A 12,226-nucleotide genomic window follows, 5' to 3' on the forward strand; every position below is an offset into this window, starting at 1 on the left:
AAATTAAAGAGACACAGAAGGACATTACATAATGATAAAGGGATCAATTCATCAAGAAGATATAACAATTGTAAATATATATGCACCCAACATAGGAGTACCTAAATATATAAGGCAAATATTAACAGACATAAAAGGAGAAATTGACAGTAACACAATAATAGCAGGGACTTTAACACTCCACTTACATCAGTGGACAGATTATCCAGACAGAAAATCAATAGGGAAACACTGGCCTTAAATGACACATTAGGGCAGATGGACTTAATAGATATATATATAGAACATTCTATGCAAAAGCAGCAGAGTATACATTTCTTTCAAGTGCTCATGGAACATTCTCTAGAACAGATCACATACTAGGCCACAAACCAGTCTTAATAAATTTTTTTTTTTTTTTTTTTTTGCGGTACGCGGGCCTCTCACTGTTGTGGCCTCTCCCATTGTGGAGCACAGGCTCCAGACGCACAGGCTCAGCAGCCGTGGCTCACGGGCCTAGCCGCTCTGCAGCATGTGGGATCTCCCCGGACCGGGCCACGAACCCGTGTCCCCTGCATCGGCAGGTGGACTCTCAACCACTGCGCCACCAGGGAAGCCCCCAGTCTCAATAAATTTAGAAACACTGAAATCATATCAAGCATCTTTTCTGATCATAATGCTATGAGACTAGAAATCAATTACAAGGAAAAAAAACTGCAAAAAACACAAACAATGGAGGTAAACAATATGGTACTAAACAACGAATGAGTCACTGAAGAAATCAAAAAAGAAATTAAAAAATACATGGAGAGAAATTAAAATGCAAACACAATGATGCAAAATCTATGGGATGCAGCAAAAGCAGTTCTAAGAGAGAAGTTTATAGTGATACAAGCCTACATCAGGAAACAAGGAAAAATCTTAACCTAACCTTACACCTAAGGGAACTAGAAAAAAGACAAACAGGACCCAAAGTTAATAGAAGGAGATAAATCACAAAGATCAGAGCAGAAATAAAGAGAGACTAAAAAACAATAGAAAAGATCAATGAATACAAGATGGTTTTGAAAACATAAATGAAACTGATAAACATTTAGCCAGACTCATCCCCCCAAAAGAGAAGAGAGCCCACATACATAAAGTCGGGAATGAAAGAGGAAAAGTTACAACCAACAGCACAGAAATGAAAGGATCTTAAGAGATTACTATGAACAATTATTTGTCAATAAGATGGACAACCTAGAAGAAATGAATAGATTCCTACAATCTCCGAAGACTGAATCAGGAAGAAATAGAAAATATGAAGACCAATTACCAGTAATGAAATTGAATCAGTAGTAATAATTTAAAAAAAAAAAAAACCTCCCAACAAACAAAACTCCAGGACCAGATGGCTTCACAGGTGAATTCCACAAAACATTTAAAGAAGAGTGAACACTTATTCTTCTCAAACTATTCCAAAAACCCTTGAAGAGGAAGGAATGCTTCCAAACTCATTTCAGAGGCAAGTATCACCTTGTTACCAAAAGCAGACAAAGACACCGCACAAAGGAAGGGAGGGAGGGAGGGAGGGAGGGAGTGGGGGGGAGGAAGGGAGGAAGGAAAGAAAGAAAAGAAAAAAATTATAGACCAATATCACTGATGAACATAGAAGCAAAGATCCTCAGCAAAGTATTAGCAAACCAAATTCAACAATACATCAAAAGGATCATACACAATGATCAAGTGGGATTTATCCCAGGGATGCAAGGTTGGTTCAATATTTGCAAATCAATCAATGTGATACATCGAATTAACAAATTGAAGAATAAAAATCATATGATAATCTCAATAGATGCAGAAAAAGCTTTTGACAAAATTCAACATCCATTTATGATAAAAACTCTCAATAAAGTGGGTGTAGAGGGAACATATCTCAACATAATAAAAGCCATATATGACAAGCCCACAGCTAACATCATACTCAATGTTGAAAAGCTGAAAGCATTTCCTCTAAGATCAGGAACAAGACAGGATGCCCCCTCTCACCACCTTTATTCAACATAGTATTGGGAGTCCTAGCTGCAGAAATCAGGCAAGAAAAAGAAATAAAAGGAATCCAAACTGGAAAGGAAGAAGTAAATCTGTCACTGTTTGCAGATGACATGACACCATATATAGAAAGTCCTAAAGATCTTATAAAAAACTATTAGAACTAATAAATGAATTTAGTAAAGTTGCATGATACAAAATTAATATTCAATAAACTATTGTGTTTATATGCACTAACAATGATTTATCAGAAGAAGAAATTAAGAAGACGGTCCTGTTTACAATTGCATCCAAAAGAGTAAAATACCTAGGAATAAGTTTAACCAGGGAGGTAAAAGACCTACACACTAAAAACTGTAAGACACTGATGAAATAAATTGAAGAAGACACACAAAAAATGTAAAGATATACCATGCTTATGGATTGGAAGAGTTACTGTTGTTAAAATGACCATACTGCTCAAGGCAATATACAGGTTCAATGAAATCCATATCAAAATACCAATGACATTTTTCACAGAACCGGAACAAATAATTCTAAAATTTGTATGGAAACAAAAAAGACCCCCAGATAGCCAAAACAATCTTGAAAAAGCACAAAACTAAAGATATCATGCTCCCTGATTTCAAACTATAATACAAAGCTACAGTAATCAAAACAAAGAACAAGTGTTGGCAAGGATGCGAAGAAAAGAGAACCTTCATGCACCATTAGTAGGAATATAAATTGGTATAGCCACTATGGAAAATAATACGAAGGTTCCTCAAAAATTCAAAAATAGAACTACCATATTATCCAGCAATTCCACTTCTGGGTATTTTTCTGAAGAGAACAAAAACACTAATTTGAAAAGATATATGCACTCCAGCGTTCGTTGCAGCATTATTTAAAATAGTCAAGATATGGAAGCAACCTAAGTGCCCATTGATAGTTGAATGGATAAAGAAGATGTGGTGTGTGTGTGTGTGCATGTGCGTGTACGTGCGTGTGTATGTATATAAAATGGAATATTACTAAGCCATAAAAAAGAATGAAATCTTGCCATTTGCAACAACATGGATAGATCTAGAGGGTATTATGCTAAGTAAAATAAGTCAGACAGAGAAAGACAAATACAGTGTGATTTTACTTACATGTGGAATCTAAAAAACAAAACAAATGAACAAATGTAACAAAACAGAAACAGAGTCATAGATGCAGAGAGCGAACAGGTGGTTGACTGGGGGAGGGCAAGTAGCGGGATGAGTGAAATAAGTGAGGGAGATTAAGAGGCACAGACTTCTAGTGGCAGAATAGAAGAGCCACAGGAGTGAGCTGTACAGCAGGAGGAATACAGTCAATCATATTGAAGTAATTTTGTATGGTGACTGATGCTAGCTGGACTTACTGTGGTGATCCTTTTGTAATGTATAGAAATATCAAATCACTGTATTGTACACCTGGAACTAACATAGTGTTTAGGTCAGTTATACTTCAAAAATAAATAAAATTAAAACAAAATAAAAACTGGATGTGTTAACTAAAAATAATAAAGAGAGGGCTCTCTGGGGTTAAAAAGCATATGCTTTCAAAGCACTGTTTGAATCCAGTAACTACCTCCCCATTTTACAGATGGAAAAACTGACTCCAAAGCATGTGCCTTTCCCATAAACGATGATAATATTCAGGCATTGTTCTGAGTTTTTTAGCTTAACCCTCACAACCCTATGAGGACAATACTGGTCTCCATTTTACAGGTGAGGACACTGAGGCTTAGTTGGTTAAGTGGCTTGCCCAGAGCTTAGCATCCCAGGAGCCTAGCTCCCAAGTTCACACTCTCAGCCACTCCCAGCCTGACAGGCACACTTTCTCTTTTTGTCCTGCAGAGGGGAAGTCACTAGCTGAGGCCCAGGGTAAGGCAGTGTTGGAACTCAGTCCAGAATACAGATCTCCTGCCTCCCAGCCCAAGTCCTGATTACTTCCTTATGTCTAGGACATCACTGGGCTGGAGGGGAAGATGGGCAGGCCTGTATGGACCCTGGCTCTGTTCTTCACTGGCTGTGTGACTTTGCACAAGTGAAAGGACCTCTCTGAACCTGTTCCCTCGCCCTAGAAAAGGGATAATGGGGCCCACATCATGGAGTTATCATGAAAGATAAACAGGATTATCCACAGGAGTCGGTTGGCACAGGGCCTGGCACAAAGTGCGAGGGCCCTGGCCGCCTCTGTTTAGGGATGCAAGGAGTCCCCAAGGCTTCCTGCCCCGCCTGCTTCCTCCCCCTCATCCCAGTCGTCAGCATCCCACCCGTGTAACACAAATACTAATTATAACCAGTTCCATGAACTGCTTCCTGGCTGAGCCTAATTACTGGGCAGCTCAGTCATCACCATTATAAATATCACTAAGGGAGACAGATTAGCTTTGTCCGAAGTTTTATGTGATTATATCGACAAATGCTTGGGCATGCTTGGTCTTCCCGGCCTGGGACTTACCCAGCCTGGTCATCCTGCACAGCTTAGTGCCCGCTGCATGTTCCTGGTCTGCCTTGAACTTGGTGCTTGGCTGTAAGAGTGGACAACCCAGCCCCTTTAACCCGGCCAAGAGGTGGTGCCTGAAGTGGTAGGGATGGAGCAGGTTGGGGCTGCCACAAGTTTTGGGAATAGATACCCCTGGGCTCCAGCCCAGGCTTTGTTAGTTACCAGAAGTGTGACTTTAGGGAAGTTTTAGACCTTCCTTGTATTACAGTAGTTTTACGCTATGTAACCGGGAAGAGTCAAGGAGACCAGGCGTGGTGCCTGGCGTGTCATAGGTCCTCCCAGTTCCTCCTCTTCCCATCTTCCATCATCTTCAGTGTGACCTGAAGAGCCAGCCCTTTCTGAACCCACTGCCACACACACTAACATCTACTGAGCGCTGCTTCTCTGTGAGGCACTGGACTGAGGACTTTATGCATCTTGTTGAATATGTATAAAGACCCTATGGAGTGGATGCCATAATCATTTGATAGATGAGGAAACCAAAGCGCAGGAAGCTTTGTCAAGGTCACACAGCTGCACTTGGCTGCTGGTCACTCTGGTGGGATGAGATGCTAGAAGGCTGTGTAGCTGCCTTTGGGTAGCATAGAGCAAGGGTCACAGTAAAGTCCAAGAAGGCTGCCTGTAGGAAGATGCCTGGGAGCTGAGGGGTTAGCCAGGGGAGGGAGGAGAGCAAAGGCCAGGCAGAGGCCAGTGGACATGCAAAGGCCTGGAAGAGGAAGCATGGTGTGTTTAGGGGGCTGACCATATTTCACTGAGGTTCGAGCATGTGAGGGAGGGTGAGAGAGGCTGGAGAGGCGCCAGGAGCCGATCAGGGCCTGGGGTGGGGGTGGGGGGCAGTGCTGGAAGCCCAGCCAAGGCTCATGCTTTCTTCTGCCAGTTCCAGGAAGCCTGCGTGAGAAGGAGAGTGACTGGATCGTATCAATTTAGTTTAGAAGGTTCTGCTGGAGCCAGCTGGGAGATGGCGGACTGGGGGTCTAATCAGGGAAGGCTTCCAGGCAGAGGCGGGGCAGAGCCAAGTGGGCCTGGACAGAGGGGCAGAGGTGACAGATGGAGACCATCAGGACGGTGGGGTGGAGAGAGGCATGGTAGGAGCCTTGCAGGGGGCCTGAACGGTCGGTGGTGTGGTCGGAGGGCCTACGCGGGGAAGAAGGAAGAGGTTGCTAGCCAGGTTTGGGGCTTGGGTGTGGGCGGGCCTCCTCGGCAGGCGCTGAGGCACGGTCCGTCGGCAGCACTAGGTAAGGCTCTCAGTGCCTCCGGGGCCCCCAGGCAGGTGAGTCAACACCAGGCCAAGTAGGTGAATGTTTTTCAGTTCCCGGCATGTGTAGGCAAGTCTCCCACTGCCGGCACGTTAAGGGGAGCCCAGCCTGGGACTCTGGTCCAGACTAGGGTGATCGACTCATTGGCCGGCAGGGTTGCTGCCTCCCAGGAGGAGGTGGTTAGCAGCCTTGACCTCCCATGTATGCTCTGTGCCCTTGGCCTTCCAGTCTTTCTCACCTTTAGGCCTCCCTTAACTCCTAACAAACCTCTCCTAACTGCACCCTAGCTCCTGCCCACCTTCCTGCTTTCCATGCTCAGGCCTCCAGCTCCATCTGGCACAAAGTGGAATCTCCCTTCCCAGCCCCCCACCCCCGCCGTTATATCCCTCCCTATTTCCCACATCCCGAATGGGCAGCCTACAGTCTCCAGAAGAGGTCAACCTGAAAAAGAGGAAGAGGCCCTGAGAGGGTCAGGAAGATCTGGGTTTGAGTCTCAGGTCTGCCACTAACAGGCAAGCTGCTTCCTTTCTCTGGCCTCAGTCTCCTCATCTGTAAAATGGGGATCCCTGGGCTTATTTCACAGGGTGACTGATCATGAGACACAAATAAGATGAGGGTATAAAAGAACCTTGAGAACTGGGCAGTGCTGGGCTTGTGTCAGTGCCGACAACTTTGTTTTCTGTTTTAGGGGGCAGCCAGTTATTTTTTTTAACAAATGTTTTATTTTGGAATAGTTTTAGATTTATAGCATTATTGGGAAGATAGAACAGAGAGTTCCTTTACGCCCCACACCCAGTTCCCCTATTATTAATATATGGTACATTTGTCACAATTAATGAACTGACATTGATACATTATTACTAACTAAAGTCTATACTTGATTCACTTTTCTTTAAGTTTCTGCCTAATGTCCTTTTTCTGTTCTAGGATCCCACTGAGGATACCCCATTACATTTAGCTGTCATGTCTCCTTAAGCTCCTCTTGCCTGTGGCCGTTTCTCAGACTTTTCTCGTTTTGATGACCTTGACAGTTTTGAGGAGTCCTCAGCAGATATTCTATAGGTTGTCCCTCAATTGGGATTTGTCTGATATTTTTCTTAGGGTTAGACTGGGGTAATGTGCTTTGGGGAGGAAAGCCACAGAGGTAAAGTACCATTCTTATCACATCGTATCAAGAGTACATACTATCTTTTGGTAATTAGACTTATTGCTGACGTTAGCCTCAACACCCAGGAAGTCAGTTGGTTTTGCCTGGAGTACAGCAACAGAGCTAAATTCTCGCCAAATGTCAGCTGAACTAAGGCCAAGATCAGAAAACCTGGATGAGAGCGGAAGCAAATGGGAAAGGTGACGAAGGAGAATAAAGAAAAGCAATTTATGAGGTGGGTGCTGTAGTGTGTCCCCCAGGTGCCAGGTCACTTGGGAGTGGGACACTCTATGCCAGGCAGTTTGTTTCAGCTCATTTAATCTTTACACTGAACCTTTTCATAAATGAGGAAACTGAGGCCTTAGAAGGGAAATGACATGGTCACATGAGCCAGGGAACCTGGAGTTGGGCCCAGGTCTGTCTTTATTGCCTCACTCCCACTGTTGAATAAATACTTTGAAGCTGCATTCCCAGGAGAGTGGAATAGGGAAGGTATGTTCCTGATACAGGTCTTTTTCTAATTCACTTTATTCCACAGAGGATTCCTGATGGGTTATAACGGAAACACATCCAATATAATGATATGCAATAGAAATGAAAAATCAGGAGCAGAGAAAATGGAGTGGAAAATGTGGGCAAGGACAAAGCTGAACATAAAGACCAGAAAAGTGCCCATAGGTGAGCTTCTGATCTGGCTGTGAGCTTCCTCAGCCAATTCCTGTGATTCCTGTAATCAAAGAGCTAAGAAGCAATTCACTCCTCCAAGAACTTTATGGTAAATTTAAAAAGAAATTAATCACATGGAAATTTCTCATGTAAAAGACACTGAGCAATGTCACAGATAATGTAATAGTCGTAATAGATGTTACATGGCGTCATCTTCAGGAGTGATGACTATATTTTTACTATATGCCCCTTGCCCACAGTTGTCCTATTTGAATTTTACATTGTCATCAAGTAACTAAACTCCACTGTTTCTTCTTTGCTGAACTCACAGATGCCTTTGCCTTGGTGAAAATCTTGGATACAAATTAACCAGTTATCTATATACCAGGTTCTGTGCTAGACACCAGGGATGGAGGGAAATAAAATGATTGCTGCCCATCCCCCCAAGGTCCATCCCTGGGATAAAGACAGCGAGACAGAAAGGCCTGAACAAAATGCAGGTGCTATGCCGGGGGTACACCAGAGGGAAGGGCATAATTCCCTCTGACTGAGGCGGGGGACTTCATGGAGGAGGAGGTAGGCCAGTCATGGAGAGCAGTAGTTGGGGTGGAGGGGGCACAGTCTTGGGAAACATAGGTCCCTTGAGGGTAGGGACCAAGTCCTGCTCAGGGCTGCCCCCTCAGCTTGCCGCACAGGGCCTGACAAACATCAAGGTCTCAGAAAACTCCTTTTGAGTGAGGGATAGATGAGGGGTCAGGGTGACGGCCACACACCTGAGAGGTACGTGGAAAGGGTGAGTCTGGAGAGGTAGGTTTGGGCCAATTGCCAGGCGGCCTTGAATGCCAGGCTAAGGAGTTTGGGTTTTGTTCTTTAGGTGGTGGGGATCTATTGCAGGCTTTTGAGCCTCGTGTTTGATAAGAATTGATGGTACAAATAACAACAGGTAACACTTGGTGGGCACATGCTGTGTGCCCAGCACTGTTCTAAGCACTTTATATTAACCATTTAAGTATCACAACAGTCCTACGAGGGAGGTGCTATTATTTTCATCCCCGTTTTACAGATGGGACAGCTGAGGCACAGAGAGCCTGAGTCACTTGCCCGGGCTCACGCGACTGGGAAGTGGCATGGTGGGGATCTGAACTGAGGTTTGGAACTAGAGCTTTTGCTCACTCTATCATTGTGCTTGTTAAGTGTAAGTATTTAACTAACATATAACCTGAGTGTGTATTAGATGACATGCAAAGATTCAACAGATCTCAACTAATTACTGGCACGAGAGGCAAGAACTGATGGGGGCTTTGGCCACAAAGGGCAGCATCCCTAAGGAGCTGAAACTTAGAAACAGAATGTGAAAATGGCTCAGAGGATGTGGCCACGGAGTCGCAAGCCTCTGAATTTCACTTACAGCTGCCTCTGACGGGCTCCTAGATTTCTTGGAAGATAGCCCCGCCCTTGAGCAAACCAACCCCAAGAGCCATCTGAGTGACTAACATAGTCGGGGCAAATCCCCGGTGGGATCACACCCAGTGCCCTGCCCCTGGGCCAGAGGCCTTTGTCGTCAGAAACACACGAGCATTTATAATACTTCTCATTTCTGTTCACCCCAGGCCTTTGATTTGCACAGGGTGGGGTTTCCAGAGCTGGGCTTTCCTCACCTTCTCTGTGTAGCGGGAGGACTGGGGACCATGGTTCCCACTCCTCCATTCTTGGTGTCCGCCAAGCCCTTCTCACGCGAACACCAGGCCCACATTTCACATCCAGGGGCTCAGCGGAGCTGGGAGAGGAGCGAGCAGATCAAGGCAGAGACTCTCCCCAGAGCAGCAGAGGTTCTTCCCCTTCCCTGAAGCTCCCTGGCTGCAGGCATCCCCACAACTGCAAATGAAGCAATTAGGGAGAACGGCGCTGGCTGCCCTGCCACTCAGCGCCTCTGGACTCCACGAGGTCCCACCTGAAGAAGCAGCTCCCCCTCCACAAAGAGCACGGGACCAGGGGGCCAGGACCCAGGTTTCAGGCCCAGCGCTGCCCCTCACTAGCTGAGTGCCTGGGGTTCTCTGGAGGCAGCGTGGTGAGGTCACATCCCGGCATCTCACTCTCTAGCCAGGTGACTTGGGGCAGGGGCGGGGGGCAGTAGGGGCGGGGACGGTGTGTGCCGCCACCTCCCCAGTCCTCAGTCTTCTCCTCTGTAAAGTGGAGGTGGTGATTGCCACCTCACAGGGCTTCACGGGGTCGGGAGAGATACATTGGGCCCAGAGGCTCATTCTAGGTGTCTGGTCTGCCCAGCCCCTCTCCCTGCCTAGTCCCCTCCCACTTCTAAAAGGGAAGTGATACCTGCTGAGGTTGGGGCTCTTGGTGGGTGTGGGGATCCAGCAAGACATTGTGTGGAAGGCCCCGCCCAGAACCTGGCAGGTAAGAGATAGGGCTGCCCTGTTGTTGGAATGTCACTCGCTGACTGGGGCCCACTGTGCTCCCCATGGGGCAGAGCCAGCTAAGCCATTCCCACGTCTGAGGTGGGTTCGGTTTCACTCCCCAGCCCCGGGCTGGCAGCATTTCAGGAAGGGCCCCTCATCTTTTGTGTGCTGAAAAATAAACAGCTCTTCGTCTCCACGGATTTCTGGATTTCTGCTCGGGAGGTATGTGAGCTTCCCTCGTCACCCCTCCACGGACAGGCTGGCCTCGGCCCCTGGGATGGGCTGCCAGCCTCCTTCGCTTCTCACCTTCGCTCAGACGCCTGTGGAGGCTCCAGCCCCCACTAGGCCTTTGGGGATGTAAGGCCTGACGAGACCCAACCCCTGCCTTCAAGGTTCTCCTACTTAAGGTGCTGTGCGCTTTCAGTAGAAGGAAGCATGGGATGGGGGGCTTGGGGAGGCGGAGGATACAGAGCAGGAGGCCAGATACTGCTTGGGATCAGAGAAGAATGGTCAGGAGAGCTTTCCGGAAGGGCTGACCTCTGAGCTGAGACGGAAGGAGGAGCCGTTGCTTCACTACCCCTGGGCAAGTTACTTCCCCGAGCCTCAGTTTCAGGTTCTGTAAAAGGGGCCAGGAATACCTGCTTCAGAGCCAAGAACTTAAATGAGATGATGGATATAGAAGAACTGACAAACACCTCATACCCCTAGGTGCCTAGGAAATAGTAGCTGCTGTGCCAGGCAGTAGAGATGTTTGGTGACTTGAATTTCTTTTTCAAGGGTCTTTTCCTGGGGCAGGTAACACCTGTGGCTTAGTGTAGCTGAGAGTCCTGATTTCAGAAAAAGCCCAGCTGTAGCCCAGCATGAAATGAAGCAGCCTGGGAGCCCTTTCTCTCTCTCGGGTGGGTAATGGGAAGTCCTGCACCCAGTGGGAGTGGAGCAGAAGACCCCAGAATTCAAATTCTTCCCACGCACCCTGCCTCTCCCAGGGTGCTTAGACATGTTTCCTTTGTCTTTGGGCATTGCAAAATTAGATGCACAGGGATTCAAAGGCACTTCCCCAGAGTAATTTTCACTTCCCCTCTAATTGTTCTACCATTCATTTTAAGTTTATTGAGCACCTGTGGTATGCCAGGTGATGGGGATTCTCTGTGCCAGACAAGGTCCCAGCCCTGATGAAACTCACAATTCTGGGGAGGGGGAAGGAGATGGACCTAAAAACCAACATAAATAAATAAATAACAGAGTGCAGTAAATACTGTGAAGGGGAAAATGGGGTGCCGTAATCAAGAATTTGGGTGTCTACTTGGGATGGTTGGGATATTTGAGGAGGCGACATTTAAACTGACATCTGAAGCAGAAGCCGGCCGTGGGAGGAGTAGAGATGAGGAAAGAATGTTCCAGATAGAGGCAACAGCGCTATAAAGGTCTTGAGGGAAGGAGAAACTGGAAGAATCTGAGGAACAGAGGAAGGGCCAGAGAATTTGGGGCCTGAGTGAGTGAGGTGGGAGCAGCACAAGATGAGGGTCAGGGTGAACAGGGGCCATGGGGGACTGGTAAAGGCACTGTCCCTGCAGAGTTTGAAGCAAGGGTAACGAGATCAGAATTTCCTGTTAAAGGCTCGCTCTGGCTGCAGAGAGGGCTATAAGAAGGCAGAAGGCGAAGCCAGGAGGCCTCAGGAGCTGTTACTGTGTCTGTGACCCTGGATGTCACCTCAGCCCTCTGTGCCTGTTCCTTCACACATGTGTGACTGTGAGAGTCAAATATGGGAATGAACAGAGGCGCACTTTGGAAAGCTGAAAAAAATGTGTAAATGCGGGGGATCCCAGGTCTCACTGGATACGGAGGGTCCTTTGGGAAACTGCTGGGTAGGGTTGTCTGGGGTCTCGGGTGGGAGGGAGAGTGCCTGAGCACCCCACATCTGAGGGAAGGGTCACCTTCCTGATTTTCAACTAGGCCCCAAGCTGTTAATGTTTTGAGGGTAAGGTCACACCTGTGAGCCTGGAGACAAGCATGGGATTCCCCTCCAGCCACCCAAGCGCACACACGTAACATTTTTCATTCTAGGTCAGGAGAGTTCTCTGGAATTTTCTGAGATCATCATGAACTCTGACTTAAAGACCCCTGAGCTAGAGGATGGCGGAAATGAGAGGGGAGACACATGCCTTTTTTTATACCACCTCTTTTTTCCCCCCTAATCTTTCTAGCTCCAATGGGCAAGA

At 46.8% G+C, this 12,226-nt stretch overlaps 1 protein-coding gene across 1 annotated transcript in view; it reads left to right on the forward strand.

The window, feature by feature from the left end:
- Positions 1 to 12,226, forward strand: part of ECE1 (endothelin converting enzyme 1) — a 113,846-nt gene that overhangs the window by 44,941 nt on the left and 56,679 nt on the right. The window lies entirely within an intron of this gene.

The sequence above is a fragment of the Orcinus orca genome, chromosome 1 (genome assembly GCF_937001465.1).
Source record: "Orcinus orca chromosome 1, mOrcOrc1.1, whole genome shotgun sequence".
Taxonomy (NCBI): Eukaryota; Metazoa; Chordata; class Mammalia; order Artiodactyla; family Delphinidae; genus Orcinus; species Orcinus orca.